Source organism: Ambystoma mexicanum, chromosome 11, assembly GCF_040938575.1.
Source record: "Ambystoma mexicanum isolate Mex_15411 chromosome 11, UKY_AmexF1_1, whole genome shotgun sequence".
Lineage (NCBI taxonomy): Eukaryota > Metazoa > Chordata > Amphibia > Caudata > Ambystomatidae > Ambystoma > Ambystoma mexicanum.
The window spans coordinates 990,535,054-990,556,913 of record NC_090934.1 but is presented as its reverse complement, the minus strand read 5'-3'; the positions used below and the strand labels follow the sequence as shown (position 1 = coordinate 990,556,913).

At 49.1% G+C, this 21,860-nt stretch overlaps 1 protein-coding gene across 1 annotated transcript in view; it reads left to right on the top strand.

Moving 5' to 3' along the window:
* CEMIP (cell migration inducing hyaluronidase 1) overlaps window positions 1-21,860 on the top strand; it is an 867,705-nt gene that overhangs the window by 513,373 nt on the left and 332,472 nt on the right. The window lies entirely within an intron of this gene.

Here is a 21,860-nt window from a genome sequence, read left to right as displayed (position 1 = left end):
TCCACGCTTAGGAACCTCTGGGTATTAAGTGCGTTACAAATAACCTATCATATCATTTGAGGGCTTGTTTTTCATTTCCATAATTCGTTCTGGAGAAACATTTTCTTTTCTTTATGGAATTCAACGAAATGTTCCGCTGGATAGACATACGCTTGGCAGCTTTCGTGGGCAGCATTACAGTGACAGAAAGGGCAGGGTTTTTGGTTTGTTCGAGCTTTTACGTAAGAAAGACTAATGAGACATTGCCACAGCATCAGTGCTGGAGGAAACCCAAGAAGACTATGCTACCAGCAGTGAGGGTCATCAATTGGACAACAGAGACTGAGCCTTTTCTGATTGCCTAAATATTACTTTAGAAGGGACCTTTCAAAGGACCAAGAAGGTTACAGTGCCTCATCAGGACTCATTGAGATTGCATAAACATGAACTCATTGGCAACGTTGACTCACAGAAAGCAGAGACTAAAAGATGATATATTGATGCCAAGTGGCTCAAGGACAACGACCTCTCAGGGGCTTTCACGCCAAAAACAACAAGAGGTCCCTTCATGTGAAAAGAGAATGACCCATACAAGAAAACCATGACCACAGCCCTACAGAGACATGCCCTCTCCAGCAAGATCCTAAATAATCATTTGAATGAGCTAATGCGTGAAATTATGCATTTTGAATAAATCGGCAAGCAGAAATTGTATGTTTCCTATTTATTTAGCGCAAGGCGAATTTGAAAGAATCGAGCAGGTTGGCTTTTTCTTATAATACAGTCACCACTGTCTTAACGCATTCATTTTTCTTTTCCTCCCTCCATTAAGTCTCTTATGCTCCCATTTATTCATTCATGCACACACTCATCAATGCGCTTTCTCATTCTCCTGTTGCTTCTACCATCCATCTCGCCCTGTTGCTCATTTATTTAGTCACTGGGTCCCCTCCTCTAATCCCATATTGTATTCAATCTGTTCCCTATTGTTTACTGTTATCTGTGGTCCAAGCCCCCCTCACGCTTATCTTTTTCACTGTCCAATCCTCTGCCCACTCTATCCCTTCATCCTCTCCCTCGTTCTTTCTCTTACTGCCTCCCTTGCTTCCGTCACAGCTTTCCTCCACCCTCGCATAGACTTGGTAAGATCACCCATTTCTCCTACACTGTGCAGGGCTAATCGAATCCTTGCCTTCACCCTCTCTCTCCTTCAAATTATCATTTTCAGTGCTTCAATTTATCATTTTACCATTTGTGTTTGCTCAAATCTTTTAATATGCTTTGTTGGAACAGCAATCACTCCTGAATGACAGCCCTGGACATTAACATTATCCAAGAGGCTGCTGCCAGCCTTAAAACAAGCATCAATCAAGTCAATGGGCCTCATTACAAGTGTGGAGGTCCGGAAAGAAGGGTGCTGGTAAGTTTACCGGCACCCTTGTTTCCTCACTGCCACTCTACGAGTCTGCCTGTCGGGGCCACTCTGCTCTCATGCATTATCCGACTCGCTAGCTCGTTAGAGCGGGAAGGTAATCATGCCTATTGTTATTAAATATGCCCCGCTACCGCGGGTGCATTTAATAACAAAAGGGCACCTCCCGTGCCTTTTCCCACTACGCCAGCTCGGGGGGGCCCTTGAAAGACTCCCCTAAACTGACGTGGTAGGGGGCTAATGGCACCCCGGGGGGAATGGTGCTCCCGGCAGTCGCCCGGCCCGCCCTGCCCCAAGACTGGCGATGTATGTAATGTTCCCAAGGGTCTTTGATGGGGCAGTATATGGAAACAGAGTACATTTAATTTGTGTGGGCTTGAATAAAGGCTTGAGAGATGATTGGCAAACTTGGCTTGATTAAATGTTGGCTTTCATTGGATCTGTTTTATACTGGACGCGGCTTGCCAGACTGCTAGTTCTTGCGATGTGTGGTGAACCAGAAGTAAGACTGGGGCAAGAGGACATGCCACAATGTTATATCTTTATTTACATTAAATGAAAACGCCTCTCTAGCCCTCTTGCTCAAATTGAGTTTCCTTCCTAGCAACATAAACTAAGTGCTCGTTGGGTTGTCAAGTGACACAAAATCATTTCTCCGTCCTAGCCTGTACAACTAACTAGCCCTACCACTATATGACAAAGGAAAGAAAAATGAGAGTGCTTTCACACTGGGGGTCGTCAGTGTGTCCTGGATGACCCCTGTACTGTAGATAATCTTCAAAACCAAATGTTTGCCCCGGGACACAGTTTCTGGCCTGGGTCTGCTCTGCAGCTTTCCAAATAATAAATTTAAAAAGTTCCTCTTGTTACAAAGTCACTTAGTTCATGAAAAGTGTTCAAATGTTCAAAAGAAGGATAACTCAGATCAACAAAGGTTTCAATGTGTGTGTCCAAAGGGGTACTTGTCCTAGCCCCTTCCAGCAATGCGGCATCATGAGGCCCAACTCGCTCTCTCCACCATTCACACTCCTGGGTAGCGTGGGCGTTATACTTTTCAATCCACCTTTATGGTCCTCTCGGCTTTCAGGATTAGTATCCGTTGTCATGTCCTTTGGGACAACTCGGCCCCTGTGCAGACTGCTCATGGCTTCTCCAGCCCCTGGGCTTCTCCTGTATAGCTCTAGTGGGGTTTGCCTCCCCTTCTCCTGATGGGACATTTCAATATGGCTCTCTTGGCCTTCAGTGTTCTTAGCAGTTTCCATATCACTCTGGACACTTCAGTCCTGGTTCATGTAGTTCAGAGGCCCACTAGCCGGGGAATGACTCAGGGTTTGGGCTTTCTCGCAGCGTTCAACCGGCCAAGTCCCCTCTTCCTGTACAGCCCCCATACCTGTGTTCTCGTGGTGCTCTTGCCAGGGAGGTAGCTGATTCTGCTATTGGTGGGATTTGGCTCTGCCTGCTGCATTACTGCTTCCTGATTGGCGGCCTTCTCAGGGCCACATCTGTGCTTGTGGTTCTCTCTCTCGATCTGAAGCTCTCTGTACGGGGGTTGAGGAGCTTTATCCCCTGGCATTTCTGGATTCCCCGATGTTTTGTGGACTCCGGGACCACCACGTCCTCTGTGTAGTCCCGACTCTGGGCTGTCTCTGTTCAGCGCTCCAGCGTTTGCTCTGTGCGTCTTCTCCGTTGCTGTTTGGATCGATGTCAGGGAATCTCCTCCTCCCACCCCGCTGAAGACTCCAGTGTTTTTATAGGTGTCTCTGTAACGTGCTTCTGATTATAAGATATTGAGTCTGAGGAGGGTTTAGCAGTGGCGTCAGTCCAACAAAATGGTCTTATCAGATGTCCAGTTTCTGTGGCCACCATATAGGCAGAGAGTACAGTCTTTAAGGGAGATCTCGGTCTACCTTGGGAGCTCTCATCCCCTAAGGCGGGGTCACTCACAGTGCGATCCTGCTTGCCCAAACCCCTAGGGAAGGTTTTGCGGAGTTGAGCTCACCCCTCTAGCCTATCCTCAATGGGGGTGACTCGCCCTTTGGGAAAAGGGACGAATTTCCTATATTCAGCACATATGTTATGAAAGTATTTGACTTTGTTTTACTGGAGGGAACAATGAGCTATGTCTGCCACTCCTCTTGGCTGTGTGTTAGGGCATAGGATTGAATTTCAATGTGTAGGTATGGTGGGGGCCGTAATCCTGCATAAGCCTCATTTCTTGGCAGTAGAGCCGCTCATAATTCACTCTTCGTGCTCACTCTGCCGGGCTGGATGCTTCCCTTGGGGTTGAGTAGTTTCCTCCCAGAGTACAGCTAATGCTTGGCGTCCCCTAGGATCATGGTGACCCGACAGGCATAATCAGAAGGCCGCCTCCTCTTATCTCCTCGATTCCGCATGCTGTTAACAATGCAACCTTCTCCCGGGACCCCAGATTCCCTCACTGGCTGCTCCACTGGCTTCATTATTGACTGCTCCACTCTGCTGTCAGCGAGAACAAGCCAGGGGACCGCACATTCCAAGTCATTAATTACTTCAGGTGGAGTCGCGTAATTGCCTCTGCGTCCCTTTTGGCGCTCGATCCCGTCATGCACTGCGCGGCGGTGCTAATGCTTCGTTTATGGCGGAGTGACTGGCTTCTTTTTTAGTACTTGGAGATTAGGTGCGATGAGCCTGAATGCAGACTGTGCCTGAAAGCGAGGTGACGCTTAGCCAGGGATCTTGTTATTCTTGCAAGAGAGACATTGCTCAGATGGCTTTACTTGTATGTCCGGTAGCATTATAGCTGTTGATCCCAAATAGCTAGCCATACGCACAGGGCAGATGTCACTGAGCTTGAGAGCAGGCCATGATAATGGAGCAGGTGTCACTGAGCTTGAAAGCGCAGACTCTGCATGTAGGGCAGATGTCACTGAGCCTGAGAGCAGGCCATGATCATGGGGCAAGTGTCACCGAGTTGAAAGCACAGACTCTGCTTGTAGGTCAGATGTCACTGAGCCTGAAAGCAGGCCATGATCATGGAGCAGGTGTCACAGAGCTTGAAAGTCCAAACTCTGCTTGTAGGGAAGATGTCACAGAGCCTGAAAGCAGGCCACGATCATGGAGCAGGTGTCACAGAGCTTGAAAGCCCAAACTCTGCTTGTAGGGAAGATGTCACGGAGCCTGAAAGCAGGCCACGATCATGGAGCAGGTGTCACAGAGCTTGAAAGCCCAGACTCTGCTTGTAGGGAAGATGTCACGGAGCCTGAAAGCAGGCCACGATCATGGAGCAGGTATCACAAAGCTTGAAAGCCCAAACTCTGCTTGCAGGGAAGATGTCACTGAGCCTGAGAGCAGGCCATGATCATGGAGCAGGTGTCACTGAGCCTGAAAGCACAGACTCTGCTTGTAGGGCAGATGTCACTGAGCCTGAAAGCAGACCATGATCATGGAGCAGGTGTCACAGAGCTTGAAAGCCCAAACTCTGCTTGTAGGGAAGATGTCACGGAGCATAAAAGCAGGCCATGATCATGGAGCAGGTGTCACAGAGCTTGAAAGCACAGACTCTGCTTGTAGGTCAGATGTCACTGAGCCTGAAAGCAGGCCATGATCATGGAGCAGGTGTCACTGAGCCTGAAAGCACAGACTCTGCTTGTAGGGCAGATGTCACTGAGCCTGAAAGCAAACGATGCTTGGAGGGCAGTTTTTTTAGTGGATGACTGGTCATTTTTCTAGGAGTAGATGTTGAGCCGAAATAGTTGGCCATGTTATTACGGCAGCTGTCACTAATCCTAAAAGCAGGGCATGCTATTAGTGTGTATGTCACTGAGCCTGATTGCAGGGCATGCTATTAGTGTGTATGTCACCGACCCTGATTGCAGGGCATGCTATTAGGGTGGATGTCACTCTACCTGAAAGCAGGGCATGCTATTAGGGTGGATGTCACTGAGTCTGAAGGCAGGGCATGCTGTTAGGGTGTATGTCACCGAGCCTGATTACAGGGCATGCTATTAGGGTGTATGTCACCGAGCCTGATTACAGGGCATGCTGTTAGGGTGTATGTCACTGAGCCTAAAAGCAGGGCATGCTATTAGGGCGGATGTCACTGAGGCTGAAAGCAGGGCATGCTGTTAGGGTGGATGTCACTGAGTCTGAAGGCAGGGAATGCTATTAGGGTGGATGTCACTGAGCCTGAAAGCTGGCTATGCTATTAGGGTCGGGGTCACTGAGCCTGATTGCAGGGCATGCTATTAGGATGGATGTCACTGGGCCTGAAGGCAGTGCATGGTATTAGGGTGTATGTCACTGAGCCTGAAAGCAGGGCATGCTATTAGGGCAGATGTCACTGAGCCTGAAAGCAGGTTACGCTATTAGGGTAGATGTCACTGAGCCTGAAAGCAGGGAATGCTATTAGGGTGGATGTCACTGAGCCTGATTACAGGGCATGCTATTAGGGTGGATGTCACTGAGTCTGAAAGCAGGGCATGCTATTAGGGAAGAGGTCACTGAGCCTGAAAGCTGGCTATGCTCTTAGGGTGGGTATCACTGAGTCTGAAAGCAGGGCATTCTATTAGGGAGGAGGTCACTGAGTCTAAAAGCAGGGCATGCTATTAGGGTGGAGGTCACTGAGTCTGAAAGCAGGGAATGCTATTAGGGTGGATGTCACTGAGCCTGAAAGCAGGGCATGCTATTGGGGTGGATGTCACTGAGCCCGAATGCAGGGAATGCTATTAGGGTGGATGTCAGTGAGCCTGAAAGCAGGGCATGCTATTGGGGCGAATGTCAATGAGCCTGATTGCAGGGCATGATATTAGGATGTATGTCACTGAGCCTGAAAGCAGGGCATGCTATTAGGGCAGATGTCACTGAGCCTGAAAGCAAGTTACGCTATTAGGGTGGATGTCACTGAGCCTGAAAGCAGGGAAAGCTATTAGGGTTGATGTCACTGAGCCTGATAGCTGGCTATACTATTAGGGTGGGTGTCACTGAGACTGGAAGCAGGGCATGCTATTAGGGAGGAGGTCACTGAGTCTGAAAGCTGGGCATGCTATTAGGGCAGATGTCACTGAGCCTGAAAGCTGGCTATGCTATTAGGGTGGATGTCACTGAGCCTGAAAGCAGGGCATGCTTTTAGGGAGGAGGTCACTGAGTCTGAACGCAGGGCATGCTATTAGGTTTGAGGTCACTGAGCCTGATTGCAGGGCATGCTATTAGGGTTTATGCTACTGAGCATGAAAGCATGGCATGCTATTGGGGTGGATGTCACTGAGCCTGAAAGCTGGCTATGCTATTAGGGTGGATGTCACTGAGCCTGAAAGCAGGGCATGCTATTGGGGTGGATGTCACTGAGCCTGAAAGCAGGGCATACTATTGGGGTGGATGTCACTGAGACTGGAAGCAGGGAATGCTATTAGGGTTGAGGTCACTGAGCCTGATTGCAGGGCATGCTATTAGGGTTTATGCTACTGAGCCTGAAATCAGAGCATGCTATTAGGGTGGATGTCACTGAGCCTGAAAGCAGGACATAATATTAGGATGGATGTCACTGAGCCTGATAGCTGGCTATGCGATTAGGGTGGGTGTCACTGAGAATAGAAGCAGGGCATGCTATTAGGGCTTATGTCACTGAGCCTGATTGCTGGGTATGCTATTACGATGGATGTCACTGAGCCTGAAAGCAGGGCATGCTATTAGGGTGGAGGTCACTGAGTCTGAAAGCAGTGCATGCTATTAGTGTGGATATCACTGAGTCTGAAAGCAGGGGATGCTGTTAGGGTGTATTTCACTGAGCCTGAAAGAAGTGCATGCTATTATGGTGGATGTCACTGAGCCTGAAAGCAGGACATGCTATTAGGATGGATGTCACTGAGCCTGAAAGCAGGGCATGCTATTAAGGTGGGTGTCACTGAGCCTGAAATAAGGGCATGCTATTAGGATGCATGTCACTGAGCCTGAAAGCAGGGCATGCTATTAGGATGGATGTCACTGAGCCTGAAAGCAGGGCATGCTGTTAGGGTGGAGGTCACTGAGTCTGAACGCAGTGCATGCTATTAGTGTGGCTATCACTGAGTCTGAAAGCAGGGCATGCCATTAGGGTGGACGTCACCGAGCCTGAAAGCTGGCTATGATATTAGGGTGGGTGGCACTGAGCCTGAAAGCAGGGCATGCTATTAGGATGTCACTGAGCCTGAAAGCAGGGCATGCTATTAGGGAGGAGGTCACTGAGTTTGAAAGCTGGTTATGCTATTAGGGTGGGTGTCACTGAGCCTGAAAGCAGGGCATGCTATCAGGGAGGAGGACACTAAGTCTGAAAGCAGGGCATGCTATTAGGGTGGAGGTCCCTGAGTCTGAAATCAGGGCATGCTATTAGGGAGGAGGTCACTGAGCCTGAAAGCTGGTTATGCTATTAGGGTGGGTGTCACTGAGCCTGAAAGCAGGGCATGCTATCAGGGAGGAGGACACTAAGTCTGAAAGCAGGGCATGCTATTAGGGTGGAGGTCATTGAGTCTGAAAGCACGGCATGCTATTAGGGTGTATGTCACTGAGCCTGATTGCAGGGCATGCTATTAGAATGGATATCACTGAGTCTGAAAGCAGGGTATGCTGTAGGGTGTATGTCACTGAGCCTGATAGCAGGGCATGCTATTAGGGTGCATGCTATTGAGCCTGATTACAGGGCATTCTACTGCGGTGGATGTCACTGAGCCTGAAAGCAGGGCATGCTATTAGGGTGTATGTCACTGAGCCTGATTGCAGGGCATGCTATTAGAATGGATATCACTGAGTCTGAAAGCAGGGTATGCTGTAGGGTGTATGTCACTGAGCCTGATAGCAGGGCATGCTATTAGGGTGCATGCTACTGAGCCTGATTACAGGACATTCTACTGCGGTGGATGTCACTGAGCCTGAAAGCAGGGCATGCTATTAGGTTGGATGTCACTGAGCCTGATAGCTGGCTATGCTATTAGGGTGGGTGTCACTGAGACTGGAAGAAGGGCAGTCATTAGGGTGTGTGTCACTGAGCCTGAAAGCAGGGCATGCTATTAGGGTGGATGTCACTGAGCCTGAAAGCTACCTATGCTATTAGGGTGGGTGTCACTGAGCCTGAAAGCAGGGCATGCTATTAGGATGGATGTCACTGAGCCTGAAAGCAGGGCATACTATTAGGGAGGAGGTCACTGAGCCTGAAAGCTGGCTATGCTATTAGGGTGGGTGTCACTGAGCCTGAAAGCAGGGCATGCTATTAGGGAGGAGGTCACTGAGTCTGAAAGCAGGGCATGCTATTAGGGTGGAGGTCACTGAGTCTGAAAGCAGGGAATGCTATTAGGGTGGATGTCACTCAGCCTGAAAGCAGGGAATACTATTAGGGTGGATGTCAGTGAGCCTGATAGCTGGCAATGCTATAAGGGTGGGTGTCACTGAGACTGGAAGCAGGGCATGCTATTAGGGTGAATGTCACTGAGCCTGATTGCAGGGCATGCTATTAGGATGGATGTCACTGAGCCTGAAAGCAGGGCATGCTATTAAGGTGGAGGTCACTGAGTCTGAAAGCAGTGCATGCTATTAGTGTGGATATCACTGAGTCTGAAAGCAGGGCATGCTGTTAGGGTGTATGTCACTGAGCCTGAAAGCAGGGCATTCTATTAGGGTGGATGTCACTGAGCCTGAAAGCAGAGCATGCTATTAGGATGGATGTCACTGAGCCTGAAAGCAGGGCATGCTATTAGGGCAGATGTCACTGAGCCTGAAAGCAGGGTATGCTATTAGGGTGGATGTCACTGAGCCTGATAGCTGGCTGTGCTATTAGGGTGGGTGTCACTGAGACTGGAAGCAGGGCATGCCATTAGGGTGGATGTCACTGAGCCTGAAAGCTGACTATGATATTAGGATGGGTGTCACTGAGCCTGAACGCAGGGCATGCTATTCGGATGGATGTCACTGAGCCTGAAAGCAGGGCATGCTATTAGGGAGGAGGTCACTGAGTCTGAAAGCAGGGCATGCTATTAGTGTGGGTGTCACTGAGCCTGAAATCAGGGCATGCTATTAGGGAGGAGGTCACTGAGTCTGAAAGCAGGGCATGCCATTAGGATGGCTCTCACTGAGCCTGAAAGCAGGGCGTGCTATTAGGGCAGATGTCACTGAGCCTGAAAGCTGGCTATGCTATTAGGGTGGGTGTCACTGAGCCTGAAATCAGGGCATGCTATTAGGGTGGAGGTCACTGAGTCTGAAAGCAGGGCATGCTATTAGGGAGGAGGTCACTGAGTCTGAAAGCAGGGCATGCTATTAGGATGGATGTCACTGAGCCTGAAAGCAGGGCATGCTATTAGGATGGATGTCACTGAGCCTGAAAGCAGGGCATGCTATTAGGATGGATGCCACTGAGCCTGAATGCAGGGAATGCTATTAGGATGGATGCCACTGAGCCTGAATGCAGGGAATGCTATTAGGATGGATGTCACTGAGTCTGAAAGCAGGGCATGCTTTTAGGGTGGATGTCACTGAGTATGAAAGCAGGGCATGCTGTTAGGGTGTATGTCACTGAGCCTGATTGCAGGGCATGCTATTAGGGTGTATGTCACTGAGTCTGTAACAGGGCATGCTATTAGGGCAGATGTCACTGAGTCTGAAAGCAGGGAAGGCTATCAGGGTGGACGTCACTGAGTCTGAAAGCAGGGCATGCTATTAGGGTGTATGTCACTGAGTCTGTAACAGGGCATGCTATTAGGGCAGATGTCACTGAGTCTGAAAGCAGGGAAGGCTATTAGGGTGGACGTCACTGAGCCTGAAAGCAGGGCATGCTATTAGGGCGGATGGCACTAAGCCTGAAAGCAGAGCATGCTATTAGGGCGGATGTCACTGAGCCTGATTGCAGGGCATTCTATTAGGGTGTATGTCACTGAGCCTGATTACAGGGCATGCTATTAGGGTGGATGTCACTGAGTCTGAAAGCAGGGCATGCTATTAGGGTGGACGTCACTGAGCCTGAAAGCAGGGCATGCTATTAGGGCGGATGTCACTGAGTCTGAAAGCAGGGAAGGCTATTAGGGTGGACGTCACTGAGCCTGATTGCAGGGCATGCTATTAAGGTGGACGTCACTGAGCCTGAAAGCAGGGCATGCTATTAGGGCGGATGTCACTGAGCCTGATTGCAGGGCATTCTATTAGGGTGTATGTCACCGAGCCTGATTACAGGGCATGCTATTAGGGCGGATGTCACTGAGCCTGATTGCAGGGCATTCTATTAGGGTGTATGTCACCAAACCTGATTACAGGGCATGCTAATAGGGCGGATGGCACTGATCCTGAAAGCAGAGAATGCTATTAGGGTGTATGTCACTGAGTCTGTAACAGGGCATGCTATTAGGACAGATGTCACTGAGTCTGAAAGCAGGGCATGCTATTAGGGCGGATGTCACTGAGCCTGAAAGCAGAGAATGCTATTAGGGTGTATGTCACTGAGTCTGTAACAGGGCATGCTATTAGGACAGATGTCACTGAGTCTGAAAGCAGGGCATGCTATTAGGGTGGACGTCACTGAGCCTGAAAGCAAGGCATGCTATTAGGGCGGATGTCACTGAGTCTGAAAGCAGGGAAGGCTATTAGGGTGGACGTCACTGAGCCTGATTGCAGGGCATGCTATTAGGGTGGACGTCACTGAGCCTGAAAGCAGGGCATGCTATTAGGGCGGATGTCACTGAGCCTGATTGCAGGGCATTCTATTAGGGTGTATGTCACCGAGCCTGATTACAGGGCATGCTATTAGGGCGGATGTCACTGAGCCTGATTGCAGGGCATTCTATTAGGGTGTATGTCACCGAACCTGATTACAGGGCATGCTAATAGGGCGGATGGCACTGATCCTGAAAGCAGGGCATGCTATTAGGGCAGATGTCACAGAGTCTGAAAGCAGGGCATGCTATTAGGGTGGATGTCACTGAGCCTGAAAGCAGGGCATGCTATTAGGGCGGATGGCACTGAGCCTGAAAGCAGTGCATGCTATCAGGGCAGATGTCACTGAGTCTGAAAGCAGGGAAGGCTATTAGGGTGGAGGTCACTGAACCTGAAAGCAGGGCATGCTATTAGGGCAGATGTCACTGAGCCTGATTGCAGGGCATTCTATTAGGGTGTATGTCACCGAGCCTGATTACAGGGCATTCTATTAGGGTGTATGTCACCGAGCCTGATTACAGGGCATTCTATTAGGGTGTATGTCACCGAGCCTGATTACAGGGCATGCTATTAAGGTGGATGTCAATGAGCCTGAAAGCAGAGCATGCTATTAGGGTGTATGTCACTGAGTCTGTAACAGGGCATGCTATTAGGGCAGATGTCACTGAGTCTGAAAGCAGGGCATGCTATTAGGGTGGACATCACTGAGCCTGAAAGCAGGGCATGCTGTTAGGGTGTATGTCACTGAGCCTGATTGCAGGGCATGCTATTAGGGTGGATGTCACTGAGTCTGAAAGCAGGGCATGCTTTTAGGGTGGATGTCACTGAGTATGAAAGCAGGGCATGCTGTTAGGGTGTATGTCACTGAGCCTGATTGCAGGGCATGCTATTAGGGTGTATGTCACTGAGTCTGTAACAGGGCATGCTATTAGGGCAGATGTCACTGAGTCTGAAAGCAGGGAAGGCTATTAGGGTGGACGTCACTGAGCCTGAAAGCAGGGAATGCTATTAGGGCGGATGGCACTAAGCCTGAAAGCAGAGCATGCTATTAGGGCGGATGTCACTGAGCCTGATTGCAGGGCATTCTATTAGGGTGTATGTCACTGAGCCTAATTACAGGGCATGCTATTAGGGTGGATGTCACTGAGCCTGAAAGCAGAGAATGCTATTAGGGTGTATGTCACTGAGTCTGTAACAGGGCATGCTATTAGGACAGATGCCACTGAGTCTGAAAGCAGGGCATGCTATTAGGGTGGACGTCACTGAGCCTGATTGCAGGGCATGCTATTAGGGTGGACGTCACTGAGCCTGAAAGCAGGGCATGCTATTAGGGCGGATGTCACTGAGCCTGATTGCAGGGCATTCTATTAGGGTGTATGTCACCGAGCCTGATTACAGGGCATGCTATTAGGGCGGATGTCACTGAGCCTGATTGCAGGGCATTCTATTAGGGTGTATGACACAGAGCCTGATTACAGGGCATGCTAATAGGGCGGATGGCACTGAGCCTGAAAGCAGGGCATGCTATTAGGGCAGATGTCACTGAGTCTGAAAGCAGGGCATGATATTAGGGTGGATGTCACTGAGCCTGAAAGCAGGGCATGCTATTAGGGCGGATGGCACTGAGCCTGAAAGCAGTGCATGCTATTAGGGCAGATGTCACTGAGTCTGAAAGCAGGGAAGGCTATTAGGGTGGAGGTCACTGAACCTGAAAGCAGGGCATGCTATTAGGGCGGATGTCACTGAGCCTGATTGCAGGGCATTCTATTAGGGTGTATGTCACCGAGCCTGATTACAGGGCATTCTATTAGGGTGTATGTCACCGAGCCTGATTACAGGGCATGCTATTAAGGTGGATGTCAATGAGCCTGAAAGCAGAGCATGCTATTAGGGTGTATGTCACTGAGTCTGTAACAGGGCATGCTATTAGGGCAGATGTCACTGAGTCTGAAAGCAGGGCATGCTATTAGGGTGGACGTCACTGAGCCTGAAAGCAGGGCATGTTATTAGGGCGGATGTCACTGAGTCTGAAAGCAGGGAAGGCTACTAGGGTGGACGTCACTGAGCCTGTTTGCAGGGCATGCTATTAGGGTGGATGTCACTGAGCCTGAAAGCAGGGCATGCTATTAGGGCGGATGTCACTGAGCCTGAAAGCAGGGCATGCTATTAGGGCAGATGTCACTGAGTCTGAAAGCAGGGCATGCTATTAGGGTGGATGTCACTGAGCCTGAAAGCAGGGCATGCTATTAGGGCGGATGGCACTGAGCCTGAAAGCAGGGCATGCTATTAGGGCAGATGTCACTGAGTCTGAAAGCAGGGAAGGCTATTAGGGTGGACGTCACTGAGCCTGAAAGCAGAGCATGCTATTAGGGCGGATTTCACTGAGCCTGAAAGCAGAGCATGCTATTAGGTCGGATTTCACTGAGTCTGAAAGCAGGGCATGCTATTAGGGCGGATTTCACTGAGCCTGAAAGCAGAGCATGCTATTAGGGCGGATGTCACTGAGTCTGAAAGCAGAGCATGCTATTAGGGCGGATTTCACTGAGCCTGAAAGCAGAGCATGCTATTAGGGCGGATGTCACTGAGCCTGATTGCAGGTCATGCTATTAGGGCGGTTGTCACTGAGCCTGAAAGCAGGGCATGCTATTAGGGCAGATGTCACTGAGTCTGAAAGCAGGGCATGCTATTAGGGTGGATGTCACTTAGCCTGAAAGCAGGGCATGCTATTAGGGCGGATGGCACTGAGCCTGAAAGCAGGGCATGCTATTAGGGCAGATGTCACTGAATCTGAAAGCAGGGAAGGCTATTAGGGTGGACGTCACTGAGCCTGAAAGCAGAGCATGCTATTAGGGCGGATTTCACTGAGCCTGAAAGCAGAGCATGCTATTAGGTCGGATTTCACTGAGTCTGAAAGCAGGGCATGCTATTAGGGCGGATTTCACTGAGCCTGAAAGCAGGGCATGCTATTAGGGCGGATGTCACTGAGTCTGAAAGCAGGGCATGCTATTAGGGTGGAGGTCACTGAGCCTGATTGCAGGTCATGCTATTAGGGCGGATGTCACTGAGCCTGATTGCAGGTCATGCTATTAGGGTGGTTGTCACTGAGCCTGAAAGCAGGGCATGCTATTAGGGTGGAGGTCACTGAGCCTGAAAGCAGGGCATGCTATTAGGGTGGAGGTCACTGAGTCTGAAAGCAGGCAGTTCTTGTGGGGCAGTTGTTGTTTGTTGTATGGCTGGTCATGCTTCCAGAATAGATGGTATTGAAGCCACTAATGGCAGTGCTCCTTGACCTGATGTCACTGTTCCTGCCAGCTAACAGGCCGTGCTCGTCTAACAGCTATTGTTGAGTTGATTACTGACTATACATTTAGGACCGGTATTTCTGTTGATCCCAAGGACTCGCCTTGCTTATGGGGCAGATGTTGCAGGGCCCACTAACTGGCCCACTTTGCAGACACGCTTTATTGATTGCAAAATCTGGCAGGACATGTTGCTGAAGACTCACTTAGCCAAGGCGCTGGTTATCCTTTTCGTGCAGCAATCGGCTAGCAAGAGAGATGGTCCTGCTATGAAAACAGGCGGTGTTTAGACCAGAGAGCTGGCCATGATTGTAGGACCCGTTTCATTGAACACAACACCGGTCATGCTTGTAACCGGTTTCAGTCAGTCAGAAGCCGGCCCCTCTTGCGCAGCAGGTTTAAGTGTGATGGGGAGCTGGCCATCATTGCAGGAGAGATTTTGCTACGCCTGTGAGCAAGGTCATACTGAGGCATAAAATGTTCTCGGCCGCCAATGAAAATGTGGCTCACAGTTGCAAATGGCAATTCACTCCTTTTATGACAGACTCTTTGAGTAGTACCAAAGGGGAATTATTTTGATAAAATGTGATGCAACTTGTGCAATGTAAAGAATATTTATTTTGCAACAGTGGGCGAAACTAATAGCCTCATAGTAAAGTAACTCATCAAACTGGGCCACACTGGCCAAAAAAGTGGGCCACATACTTTGACCCAAAAAATGGGCCCACACTATCATTTTGCTTTTTTTGTGTTTCGTGCATTGCCAAATTGCCCAATAGGCCAGTCCGAATCTGCCTGTGAGCGGAACTTTCTGGCGATACAAGTGCTGCTGAGGCGAGAAGATGGCCGTGCTAATGGATTATGTGTCAATGAGCAAAGAGCTACTGGCCCTCCTTCAAGAATAAGTGAGGAGCAAACCCCTGCAAATTCCATGGACCTCTCCCGCTCACGGCCAACCTTCCCAACTAGACTGACCCTCCTTCAAGAATAAGTGAGGAGCAAACCCCTGCAACGTCCATGGACCTCTCCTGCTCACGGCCAACCTTCCCAACTAGACTGACCCTCCTTCAAGAATAAGTGAGGAGCAAACCCCTGCAACGTCCATGGACCTCTCCCGCTCACGGTCAACCTTCCCAACTAGACTGACCCTCCTTCAAGAATAAGTGAGGAGCAAACCCCTGCAACGTCCATGGACCTCTCCCGCTCACGGCCAACCTTCCCAACTAGACTGACCCTCCTTCAAGAATAAGTGAGGAGCAAACCCCTGCAACGTCCATGGACCTCTCCGCTCACGGCCAACTTTCCCAACTAGACTGACCCTCCTTCAAGAATAAGTGAGGAGCAAACCCCTGCAACGTCCATGGACCTCTCCCGCTCACGGCCAACCTTTCCAACTAGACTGACCCTCCTTCAAGAATAAGTGAGGAGCAAACCCCTGCAACGTCCATGGACCTCTCCCGCTCACGGGCAACCTTCCCAACTAGACTGACCCTCCTTCAAGAATAAGTGAGGAGCAAACCCCTGCAACGTCCATGGACCTCTCCCGCTCACGGCCAACCTTCCCAACTAGACTGAGGGACGCTTCAGATTTCACAGCAACATGCAATGTGCAATATTCGGCCCCGGCTCCGAACTAGAAGCAAAGGAATGTATTTTAAAACAAGAACAAACGAAAGGTGGTGTTTGAAAAGTCCACAGGAAAAGGCCCGCAGGAGAAGAAGACTAGAACGCTCCCTACCCTGCTTCTCTGGCGATGAATGGACTTGGAAGCGTTAAAAAAAAAAACTCTCTCAGCACAATGGAGTATATCACGTGAGGCGCCCTCCTCCCCCTACACACACTTCCGGGCAAAAGGAGACCTGCTCGTTCTGATCCAAAACAATTCCAGAGTGCAAAAAAAACATGTTTCTTTTGGGTGGTGTCACAGATGATGAGGTGGGATAATATTTACCTCTGCGTCTTAAATAAAAGCGGAACTTTCCATGAAGCTGGCTGAGAAGATGAGTCACTTTGTTATAGGAGCGGGGCTCCAAAGAAACAAGCTGCCAGTCCAACGTCAACTTCATCAACAGCTTGTGGGAAGATCTTACAAGGCAAGCAGCCATCATGAGAGCCCCACGCACACCTGCACACTGGGAAACCATTGCAGGCCCAGCAGGAAGCTTTCAGAGTGGAGAAACATTAGGGGTTGGTCAGATTGCCAGGGGGCGTGGAAGAAAATGATGAATGACGTTTGCAACAAGCAATGGTGCGCTTGCATCATAAATAACTTCTCTCTTAAGATGAACTCGATGGTAGAGAGTCTGCTGGGCTAAAGGCCTCCCCTTATCTCTCCCCAGGGGCTCGCTAGATGGTGGGGTCTTTGCTTTTCCCCTCTCTCGATGCGTACGAGGACTCCGGGATTGAGGCTCCTAGCCCATCTGATGGGCTTGGAGGTTGGCCGACTCCAGGCTGTTAGGAGACTTGACGTTCCCCTGAGGCTGGTGATGGTCTGGGGATCCTGGGGGGTTTCCCTGTTTACCCCCCCATGGGGCCTGCATCAGAGAGCGGGCAGTGGCGCCTGGACCCCAGACTCGCGCAGTCCCATCACTGAGTCTCTAGCATGGGGCTGCATCCGTCTTTTGTTGTCTACACCGGGGGTGCTAGAGGAAGAGTAGCATGCAAATGTGGACCCCCTCCTCTGATGATCCGCGGACAACACTGAAACCCTTGCAGGTGTGATCTATCCAGCTATGCATGGGCCGCTGCAGTGCAGGACCAGACAGAGGCCTTCTTGCACGAGCCCTCTTCCCCCCTGCTGGAGAGGCAAAGAAGTTGCAATATGTCACTACCTTCTATGATGGTGGTGAAGCCTTCAATTCTCCCTTTTTCACCTCAATGCCCTCCCTGGCACAGGACTGCCTTTGTGAAGATACTAGATGGACCTCCGTGTTCCTGTGTTTTTTGCTGTGTGTGGATGCCCCCAAACCTTCCCTCCTACCACATCAGAATCCCTTGCCAGGATCCACAAAGTGAGAAACTCTACACAGCATCTCACAGGAAACCCAGCAGAGCCGATTTTTCCGCCTCAAGATTTCACAGTATAATGTCCTCTTTCTGCCATTGAAATCCCTCGGGCATGGCAACTCTAACCAGTACCTCCGGGTTTGGTCATCTCCATGCATATTTTTAGAAATAGTTTATATTTAGAAAATGTTGTAAACAAAAACTATAATTGCCACCAGTTTACCCAGATGAGAAAATCTAAGTGCATGTTATGTGATGCCTTCCCTTTGCATCCTCAGAGAGTGCCCGCCGTAGCGTACCCTGGTCACAGCGGTCCTACGTTTGAAACCATTCACCCACATCTTTCCAATGGACTTACATTGGCTGCTTCTTTCCCATGGATATTTCTGACCATCTGAAAGTTGACTGAGCCTCTGTTGCTCATGTTAGCCAGTGGGTATCTAGTGTAACTTGTAACCTGTTTTTTTCGCTTTATTTTCAATGTAAATGGTAAAAGGTAACTTGGATCTTGCGTCAGCGGTTGGTTTGAAACGTACATTCTTTTACACTTACATTTCTTGACAGTGAGCCAAGTTAAAAGCGAGTAAACTTTGTAAAGTGCAATAACTGTCTCCAGGAAGGTCAGAATGACACAGGTTGATCATGTGTCTCTTTAGAACAGCGGGAAACCCGTGTGTACATTCATGTCACTGGTACTCCCCTCCCTTCCAGTGTGATGCATGTTGTCTGGTGCTGGGCCGCTGATAAGCATCACTCCCTTCAGTACCTTCTGACATCAAACCCTAAAGTGCACAGCCACAAATACCCTGGGAGAATAGGGGTGCCAACTGAACGCTTTTCGATCACTAAGAATTGCATGCACTAAAAATGTGTGTTACCCAGAAGACAAACTTCCATTGGATTCAGCTTCTGACCAATCAGTGCCTATTGGGAATTTTGAAAAGGATGTATGGTCTGCCAGCTGAAATCCTTGACAATATAACCCATCGTGCCAGGTACCATTCAACGCGCTGTTTGAAGTCTTTGCTGAAACACATGAGGTAATTTACCAAGGCAGGGCTAAGCTCAGGTGCCTCCCCTACTTAGCCTGACATGTGTGGATGGGGGCATGCAGCTTAAAGGTCATCATTTATTTTTTTCGTCACCTGAAGGCTTTTAAATACTAATTCTAATAAATACCCCAACCTTAAACCCAGTAAGAGGACACCGGGTGCTAAATGGCGTTCACTTAGCGGGACTCCCTTGATCCAAATGTGATGCCTGCCCTAACCAGTCAGTTTGAGACTCTCCTCCTCTGGCGCGACCTAAACCCATCAATCCCTGATGCTTTCAGTGGCATCTCATCCTTTCACATCTGCACCGGTCGATGACAGTTTGGATATGGGCATATACCTGCCTGGGGCCGGGAGGATAGCTCAGGGGCAACGTGCTTGTCTTGAAAGAAAAACAACACTGAGCAGCATGGGTTTCATACCCTGTCCTGTGCTTGGAGGCTGGACCCTGGCATGAAGTGTGATATAAAAGCCCAGTTGAATCAATGCAGGTGTATACCCGAAAATAAATGGCACAGGCCATGCCATCACATAGCATCATGTTGGGGCCTGTAGAGCACATATGGCCCGATGAAGACAATCTGTTGATTGGAGGAGGCCTTGCATGCGCTCACAAAGGAAATGTAAAACAGCACCAGTCGCCGAATCCCAGTGATCGGGAGATCATTGAGCCCTCAGGAGCGACTCTGGAAATGATCCCCGCTTCCTGCAGGTGTGGCCATGTGGGACGTTATTATATATAAGAGCTAGAACTTGAAACTATACCACCACCTCTCTACTCCTGGGGTAAATTAAAGACTTTATAATCCCAGGAAGATAGTTTTATGAAGATCCTTGAGCGCAAGACAGTGCAGGAATCTGCGCTCACGTGTCTCAATGGATAGGGTACGGGATTGACCAATTCTCTGAGCACTACCCTCTCCCACCCAGGTACCTTCAGCTCTCCTGAGTGGGAGTCACACTAAGGCTGTCCCTACGGGTCCAAAGGAGGGATGTAGAAGAAAAGAAGAAGGTTGCTCCCTATGGCTATCAAACCCTGTGAGGCAAGGCATGCACACATATTGAAAATGGTTAGTACCCAATAGGCGTAGCAGTGGGGTCCCACCATACTTCTGGCATCATCTGGTCTTAGCTGTACAATGGAAATAGGCATGCTGTCTTTCATACTTACCATGGCGGGTGTATGTTAAGCATGTGGGCAGCTGTGTGTTCTAGGTCATACATAGCTACATACTGCAGAAGATGCGTACAGCCTGTACCCGCATGTTTGCCTGCAATGGCACTCGGCCATGTAATGCAGTCCAGCTAGTTTTCGTAGTGCTCTAGAGTTATTTGTCAAAGATGCAGCAAGTCTTGAGTAGCTGATTGTTATGTCTGATATAGAGGTGTCCCAAACAGGATGAATTCGAGAAATAGTCGCGCAGCAAAAGTGCCTTCAGACATCTGCAAACAGTCACTAGCAAATGGCAATGCTGCTCATCACAATGGCATGCACATGTTCAAGAAGTCCCGTATTTACCAAACCCTGCAAAAGAACATTCGCAAAAGAACACTAGCACATAGATATACAACCATGCCAGCGCATGGGTTATACATGACTGTATGATGTTGAAACTCTTCGATAATGAATGTGTTTTATCGCTATGGCATTCTGAGACCCTTGATAGCTCCTTTGTCTTTAGAAGTATACAGGTGAGCCCCTAGCTATTACTGCTGTCTCCACATGATGATGGATCCCCTCGATGATTCATGTCTTCTTATCAATGTATGATGGTTGGTCCTCTCGATAGTCACTGTGTCTGTATTGCTGTGTGATTCTGAGCCCCTTGATAGCTCCTGTGTCCATAGAAGTATACAGGTGAGTCCCCAGCTAATACCTCTGTCTATTTTTTCCGCATGATGATGGATCCCCTCCATAATTCTTGTCTTCTTATCAATGTATGATGGTTGGTCCTCTAAATAGTAACTGTGTCTGTATTGCTGCGTATTTCTGAGACCCTTGATAGCTTCTGTGTCCATAGAAGTATACAGGTGAGCCCCTAGCTATTACCTCTGTCTCCGCTTTATGATGGATCCCCTCGATGATTCATGTCTTCTTATCAATGTATAATGGTTGGTCCTCTTGATATTCTCTGTGTCGTTACTGATGTGTGATTCTGAGACTCTTGATAGCTCCTGTGTCCATAGAAGTATACAGGTGAGCCCATAGCTATTAGCTCTGTCTCCGCTTAATGATGGATCCCCTCGATGATTCATGTCTTCTTATCAATGTATGATGGTTGGTCCTCTCGATAGTCACTGTGTCTGTATTGCTGTGTGATTCTGAGACCCTTGATAGCTCCTGTTTCGATAGAAGTATACAGGTGAGCCCCCAGCTAATACCGCTGTCTTTTTTTTCCGCATGATGATGGATCCCCTCCATAATTCTTGTCTTCTTATCAATGTATGAAGGTTGATCCTCTCGATAGTCACAGTGTTATTATTGCTGTGTGCTTCTGAACCCTTCATAGCTTCTGTGTCCATAGAAGTACTCAGGTGAGCCCCTAGCTATTACTGCTGTCTCCGATTTATGATGGATCCCTTCGATGATTCATGTCTTCTTATCAATGTATGATGGTTGGTCCTCTAGATATTCACTGTGTCTGTATTGCTGTGTGATTCTGAGCCCCTTGATAGCTCATGTGTCCATAGAAGTATACAGGTGAGCCCCTAGCTATTACTGCTGTCTCCGCATGATGATAGATCCCCTCGATGATTCATGTCTTCTTATCAATGTATAATGGTTGGTCCTCTAGATATTCACTAGCTATTAACGCTGTCTCTGCATGATGATGGATCCCTTCGATCTTTCATGTCTTCTCATCAATGGACGATGGTTTGTCCTCTCGATATTCACGGTGTTGTTATTGCTGTGTGATTCTGAGACCCTTGATAGCTCCTTTGTTTTATTGAAGTATGCTGCTGAGCCGAGCCCCTCAATATTTCATGTGTTCTTGTTGCTGTATAATGGTGGAGCCCCCATTAATTCACGTCTCCTCGTCAATGTCTGTCAAAGCTTGATGAGCTAGTGAATGCCGCTTCTGCACTGTGCCAGTGCATTTAGGTGCTGCCGTCGTTTGATGGTGGGTCTGCTGCAAAGTTGCATGCACGTGCTGTTATTCCGGTAACACAATGGCTGAATGAAACCGAGGCTTACACGCAGGTGTTTGCGTAGGTATCTGGTGACTTATTATAGGATGCTTGTGTTCTAAAAGTCACAGCTCTTCTCTGAGGCTTGCAGCCGCTCTACTCTAACTGCTTCGGGCAAAACCCAACCCTAATTTCTCACCTTGGGCCCAACATTGTTACAGACCCCTTATTGCCTAAGCCTTAAAACGGTGGCATGAATGGTGCGAAATGCGCGTCGGCACAAGTGGCAGCTCATGTTAGAAAGCAAATAATCTTAAATAT